At 47.7% G+C, this 7224-nt stretch overlaps 1 protein-coding gene across 1 annotated transcript in view; it reads left to right on the top strand.

Annotated features, from left to right (window-relative positions):
• GAP43 (growth associated protein 43) overlaps positions 1-7224 on the top strand; it is a 154122-nt gene that overhangs the window by 1562 nt on the left and 145336 nt on the right. The gene's annotated exons all lie outside the window — the stretch shown is intronic.

Below are 7224 nucleotides of genomic sequence, written 5' to 3'. Positions count from 1 at the left end.
GATCCCAGCCTCTGCCTTTCATGGCTAATCAGAAAAAAAAAAAAAAAAAAAAAATTTTTTTCAGAAGAAGCAGTAACATTTCTTCCTAGGTAGGAACAAGCTCCTTTCATCTCAGGAGCTCAAGGCCGGATCCAGCTGGGGGGAGATATAGTTTTAAGATGAAGAGTGTCTGTGGCTGTGAAACAAGAGACAAAGGGAGAACGCATGTGAGGGAGTGGGTGTGCCTGTGAGAAAAAGAGCGGATCTGTGTGCAGAGAGTGTGTCCGTGGGCATGGCTACGAATGTGAATGGGAGAGCAACTGCCAGGAGAGGAGATGCGAAGCAGAGCGTGGGTGTGCTGGGTGTAAAATGAGAGAGGGCACGCTTACCGGCCGGCGCTTTTGTGTGCGAGAGCGCGCCTGCACAGGCACAGGGAGAACAGGTTCACGTCATGCAGATCAGCGTGAATACGCTCTCACCCTCATTCAGTCCGCTCTCCTGTCATCTTTGGCTGGTACAAAGACAGCCACCGATACACGTAATGCCTGAAAGGCACTTGAGTCTGCATGGGGCGGATAAGCTTAGGGACGGAGGGGGTGTGTATGTTAAGTTTGCTGTTGCAAACCTAGCAGCAAAGACTTTCGCAGCACTAAATAATCCAGCCAAAATCATTTCATGATATCCTTCTCAGGCAGAGGTAGGTGGGAATGAGAAGGCATGAGAATTCTCCACGTGGGCACCCTTGGACTCATATCTCAGCCAAACCCCCTGTCCTGAGAGACCTGGGCATGGTTCCCAAGGGAACTGGTCAGCGCTTTTCCCGAGTCAAATATCTGACTGCTCAGGCAGGCAGGAGGAGTCACCAGAGAGATGCTTAACGCTGCCCAGGCTTCCCAGGTGTTTCATAAACTTTCTCTGTGTTTTTTCCACCTTGGCAGAGAATCATACCAGCCTCTCTCCTTCCTGCCTGACATCCTGGTTCTTCTAGCCACCATCTTGCACTGGTAGGGCACGGTGGCATGTCCTGGAGCAGACCTTCAGACAAACTGGGATGACTGGAAGGATGGAAAAAATGACAGTCACCATCAAGGTGGGAGATAATTTTACTGCTCATAACATCTTGGTGGGGTTGGGAAGGATGTAAAAGTGGCAGATGCAAAGAATAAAGGATGGTGCTAAAGAAATCAGCCACATTCTGCAATGGGAGAGGGTCCAGGGTGACTCCTGTGTGTCTGGCTCAGACGATGTGAGGACAGGAGCCTTATTAGCAAGGGTAAGTAACACAAGTAGTGGGAAAGATTTTGGCATGGCGCCTGATGAATATAAGCCAACCTTTAAGAGGTGTTGGGGGACAAAGACATGAGAATGATGATCGTGGAGAGGTCCAGGATGGAGAAAGATATTTCAGAGTCCCTGAAGTGGGGTCATGTGTGCACATGAAGGTCCCCTGCAGATTAAGTTAAAAGGGGAAAAAAAGGCGGAATTAAGGTGTGAGCTGTGAGGGCTCCAGCAGAGAGAGGCTCTCAGGAAGTGAATGAACCTGCGGTAGCAGCAAGGTTTCAGGGACAGAAAGCTTGGGACTTGGGAAATAGCGAGTGCAGGGTTTCTGGATGAGCCGTTCATGAGGCTGGAAGGTGATGAAAGCCACATGGAGGGGTTCCAGGAGCAAGTCTAAAGCTCTTCAGAGGTTAATACGGCCTGTCCAAGGAGTTTAGGGAGGTGGGGAGGTGGGAAGGTAATTGAAGAGACTCAGTCAAAGGAAACTTTTAAACATGTACAATGACTTGCTTGGTATGCAGAGAGAAACTCATCCCTAGAGTAAGCCTAATGAAATCAGCAGCTTTGGCTTTAGCTCTCTCTGTTAATTCCACATGATGGAGGCAGAATGAGGGGAACTGTTTGTTTTTCTCAAAGTGATGGTATCAAAAGTCTCTGAATTCTCTTTTACCCATCAAAAATTACAACCTAAAATATTAAAATGACATATTTTTCTCTTCCTTCCCCTGGCCCTTCTGCCTGCCTCCTTAGAGGAAACCTCTCTCTGCCCATCATCGGGGTGGTGCTTGTGACAGGCTACAGCACCGGACCCGTGCTGTCACATATTGGCCTCTGTCACATATGATGGGCTTAGTAGTACCTGTCACTGCACGTGTACCCGCTACAGAGAGGGGACCCTGTGTGGTAGCCTGCCTTCATCTCGCAACCACCCCCCAAGGAACAAACTGGGGCTGGACTGGGGTTCTCCACCCTGCTGTGAAATCACAGCTCCCTCCTTCCCTGTGCAACCTGTGCTGGTTCCTAAGTGGCTGTGGTCTGTGTAGGATATTTTGACTATGACACCTGCTGGCATCAAAGTGAGGGGAGGACCACACCAGGGGCAGCAAAGGCTAGTGGAAGAGCCCCTTGGATCTAAGACTAAATGAAGCCTAGGACTAAATATTGCAACATTTTAATCTCTATTTTGGCATGATCAATTAGAGTTTGCTGGATGTGATTTCTTGCCTGAGGCATGTAATAAAACATAAAAGTAGGGCTGAATTATTGGGGTTTTTTTACAGAAAATGAGGGGAACTGGAGAGGGCAACCCAATTAGTTTATTGTTTATTTATCCAGACAGGATCTAAACTGCTACCCTCTGCTCTCTTTGCTCACACCTAAACAAAGTGAGGAAGCCTCTGTAAGGACGTTGAGAGCAATAAATACTTTCCTTCCTTGTTTGTCTTTGGGACAGCTCAGTCTCTCGCACAGAGTAGCAATTTTATTAAACAAGAATTAGTGTAAAGCATGAAAAAAAGAGATAATTGTTGTTGAACCATTACACTCAGGAATTCCAGCAATTGCCAGGTGCATCAAGATTATTTCAAAGAGAAAATCATGCCTGTGCAGGGAGAGGATTTGGGAGCTGGCTGGGAAATGGGGAAGAATAGGCTGAAATACTGCAGCTGTCTTCCTTGTTGTTTCTTACCTGTAAAAGAAATAAGTTGTTGTATGACTCTGCAGGTTCAGCCTGACCGGAGCTGCAGACCTTCTAGTAGGGTTTGAAATCATCAGCTAGGAAAAATGGCCCATGATGATCCGCGCATGGGGGTGAGGGGGCACATGTGTGCTGGGGTGGTGGAAGGGGAGAGGAAGGCTGTAGGGTGAAGACGAATGGAGTGAGGGTGCAAAGAAGAAGAGAGGATGGTCTTGTGGCTTGGATGCTAAATAGGGTCTTGGGATGACATCTGCTTGCTCTTGTTGATGAAAATTTCTTTTAACAGAACACCTTTATTCACAATAAATCTCCCCTAGAGCAAATGAAAAAAAAGCACAAGCAGGCAGTCAGAAAACTTGATACCTCCTGTTCCACATATATTTGGGCTTCCTCGCTTTGAGGAATTATACCGTAGTGAGAGGTCAAAGCACAAGAGCCATGAAGGTTTTGTTATTTTTTTCTTCCTGTGCTTCTTAAGCAGTGATGCCCATGAGATTAGTGTTTACCTTGATTTAATGTCTCATCAGAAGCTTGACATCCCCAGCAGCCCTGCTGCGGTGCTACTAAATGAAGCATGCCCTGTTTCCTCAGCTGGGACTTAAACCTCTGCCCTTAGAGACCTGAAGGGTGGGGAAGAAGGATGGGGAGACGGTGATAGATATTGACCCACCTAGCATGTACGCTAAATTAAATAACCAGGCTTTATTTTTTAACCTATTTAAAACAGTTACCGTTCTCTGCACAATTGATGTTTGTGTTTGGGGAGGTTACTGAGGTGGCAGCTGCCGCAGTGTCAGCCTCCCCTGCTCTGCACCTTTCCCCTGACTCCCATGCTGCGGGTGACCTTCATGTGTAAGGACAGCCACTGTCTTAAGGAAAGAGGAGGGACACAGAGAGAGAGAGAGAGAGAGAGAGAGCATTTTCTCTGCCAGTTAATTGAATCCAGGCCTTCCCTTCAAGTTGGGCTGGAAAAGCCTTATTTTCCTCTCACGGTGGGGAAACAGTTGCTCACGGGGGAGCTGAGCAGATGAAACCCTCCAAAGTCCCTTTGCTAAGGATGTCAAACTAAATTTGAATCACATCTGCTCTTAAACCAGAACTGACCATGGTCTATGGGAGAGCGCCACTGATTTTAGTCCTGCTTTTCAGTAAGCAGCAATATGGCTCAGTGACTATCTAGCTTGATGACCAATTTTTCAGTGTATCCTACATTTTCCTTTTTCCTGTTCTCCTCAGCATATCTGCCCCATACTGAGTCCCTAAGAAATATCACTCATTATAAAACCCCTCCTTTGAGGGCCTGTTGTGACAACCCTTTGAACTCTTATGCTGGGAGAGCACAATGCACAGGCCACAGAATTACAGGCAGTTAAATTGCCTCATTAAGAGACTATTATTAGGTCCTATTTGGTCTTTTCCTATCAAGCACTTTTGAATACTTTATCTAAGCTAGTTTTATGTCACAGGATCCCCCCCTGTTTTCCCTGAGAGATTTTCCTTTACTCTTTCCTCTTCATGTCTGTGTCCTCATGAGGGCTGGATCCAGCTGTGATGTGGAGAGGGCGCAGCATAACAGCCATTCCCTTGCCACAGGGTACCCAAGAAGGGCTGTCTGAGAAGGACACTCTTATTTCTGCACCAGAACTTGCAGTATCTGCATATCCCAGAAAACAGCTTTGCCCTTACAGTGGAAATTGTTTGGGTTTTTGGGGTTTTTTTTTAACTTTAAAATCCCACAAAGGTGTGTATGTCCCCCAGTGTGTTTAGTTTGGTTTAGCACTGCACCTCCAGCTAGGAAATGTAGGATCTCCATAATTCTACTCCTTTGTCCTTTGCTACAGGGATTTACCCCACTGAGGTCTTTCAGGCTGTACATTTCCTGTCCTGACTATAGCACATCTCTTTTTTACAGAGTCCCAGCTACGCAGACTTCCTAGGCACAGCATGCTAACACTTAACTCGTATTCTGACATCTCTTGCTTCCTAATCATCTTTGGTCACAGTTCAGAATTGCCCCGTAGTTTCAAGAGCCTTTGCCATTATATGCCTGTCTTTTTCTGACCCTAGGCTCTTCCTTGGCCCTTACTTATGGCCTTCTGCAGCTGGCAGTGCCATACATGCACCTGCTGCTTCATCCATTGGTGTGTCCTTTGCTATCTATCGTCTCCTGTGTGATGATCTGCCTTTTAACGTCACTTTAACCTGTAGGAGAGCAGCTTACCCCAGACCAGGAATCTTGTGTGCTTCTGACCACTTTCTAATTAGGAAGACTTTCTTTTACAACTTCCCGTGCTCCCTGCAGTGTGCCCTGCAGTGCCGCTTATCATCTCTCCACTGTGGCCAAGATCTATGCAGGCTTGCCCTCGCCGAGGGAGCTGCCAGCTGTGCTGCTAGGAAAGGTGCCTCAGCTGCTGGTGTTGGGGTAGGTTACGGGGGGTGTTTTACACGTGAGATAACATGGGGGTTTCATTTCCCCCTGGTGCTGTGTTTCTCACAGCACATTGAAATTGTACTGCCTGAATTCGGTTCTGCTGCTTCCCTCCAGCCAAAGAGCCATGTTCGATCCCTGGTCAGCTCGAAAAATCATGCTTTTGTGCTGTATGCTGAAACACACGCAGTAACCAATGACCATGATAAGAATCAGATCCTCAGCCAGGGTGAATTGCTTCAGCTTCAGTGAAGTTAATCCATTTTCTTCCAGCTGAGATTCAGGGAGCATGGATTAACTATACTGTCTGGAGTCAGTCTTGATTACAAATCCAGGCATAATGAAGGATGTGGCTCCACTGACCCCGTTGTTCTTCAACGTCTCGAGCTTCTCCTCCGCATGGTGGGGCTCGGTGGCTCCTGTCCCCTGCCTTCCTGTGGTGCGTAGGAGAAAAACCCAGCTGCTCATTCACAACGAGGACGAGCGATGCGAGGGGAAAGGACTCTCTGTTCCTGTGCTGAGATGCACGGCAAGGCAGCCTGGGTCCACGGGGACTCTCTGATTGATGTGACAGGGAGGGAGTGACAAGCCCGCTGATGTGCTAACAGCATTTTACTCCAGCAGTTCTTGCCAAAAAAATAAAACACCTCAGGGCATAAATGTCCAGGACCTGAGAGTCGCCACCTGATGTGAGTTATGAAGCCCTGCCTTTCTCCAGGAAGATGAGCGTGATATCTCTTGACACGTTAGGCTCAGGGTGCTCTGCACTCTGTTTTAATGCAGCGTCGGCTTGGCCTGTCTCTGAAGGGCTGCCACCCCGTGATTTGTAATTCAGTCTTAACTGCAGATCAGGAGATGAAGGGCATGCATGTGAGCCTGCATATGTATAAATACAGCATGAAGTAGCAGGGATTGGGGTTTTCCTCAGGAAATCTTAATTTTCCTTTTCAGTCTTATCGAAAAAGCATTTTACTTGGACTGGGGGGGTCACACTGGATTTTGACGGCAGGCTGCAAAAGCTGGAGGAAAGCCGGACCATTTACCCAGCTGTAGGAGCAGTATAAAGTGTTTGATACCCAGTTCCTTGTGATGTACAGCACCCTCCTCCAGCATCAGCCCACACCACCAGGGCTCATGGTGTGAAGGGACAAGGTCTCCTCTTTCCATACCTAGCCACTGGACCCTACAGTTTCCTGTCATCAAATTTTCCAGGTTCTTCTGACTTTTCCTTATCATTGCCATGGTTAAACATCTTTTCCTGAATGGTGAGACAGTCTTCCCCCATCTTTGGTAGAGTCTTATCTTATCTTTTCTGGCATCTTTTTCCCCCGTTATTGCTTGTGACGGCAAAGGTCTTTGGGCAGCTGGGTTATGAAGCGCATTGAAGAATCTATGGGGCTTATTTTTAAGCCAAGGCGCTACTTCCCTGCCCTGGTTGACAACATGATGGTGCAAGGGCAAGTGCAAGCTGTGGGAAAGCAATAATACTTAATGTCCTCATTGCTGCTGAGGACTCTGTCGCATGAGGGCCAAGTGACAAAAATGTTTGTTTTCCTCCTTCTCCGCGTGTCAGTGCAAAGTGGGACAACCGCAGCCGGAAAGACTGGCAGTAGCCTAGTTCAGAGTATCTCGGTCTGGTAACTAAGACCTTCTCTTTGGGAGTGGAAACGATGTGGGTTCAAACTCCTCCTGCGCTGGGGGCTGACACTATGTCTGCGCCGAGAGGATGCTGTCACTGCCAGGGAAGGAGGGCGACTGGCTGCTCCTGCTGTGACACTTCGGTGCATCCAGGCTCTCCTTCCTGTCCTGTTTATGAGACGAGCTTACAAATAAAAACTGGAAG

Source organism: Pygoscelis adeliae, unplaced genomic scaffold, assembly GCF_000699105.1.
Source record: "Pygoscelis adeliae isolate BGI_AS28 unplaced genomic scaffold, ASM69910v1 Scaffold120, whole genome shotgun sequence".
Taxonomy (NCBI): Eukaryota; Metazoa; Chordata; class Aves; order Sphenisciformes; family Spheniscidae; genus Pygoscelis; species Pygoscelis adeliae.
This window is presented reverse-complemented; position numbering and strand designations above follow the sequence as displayed.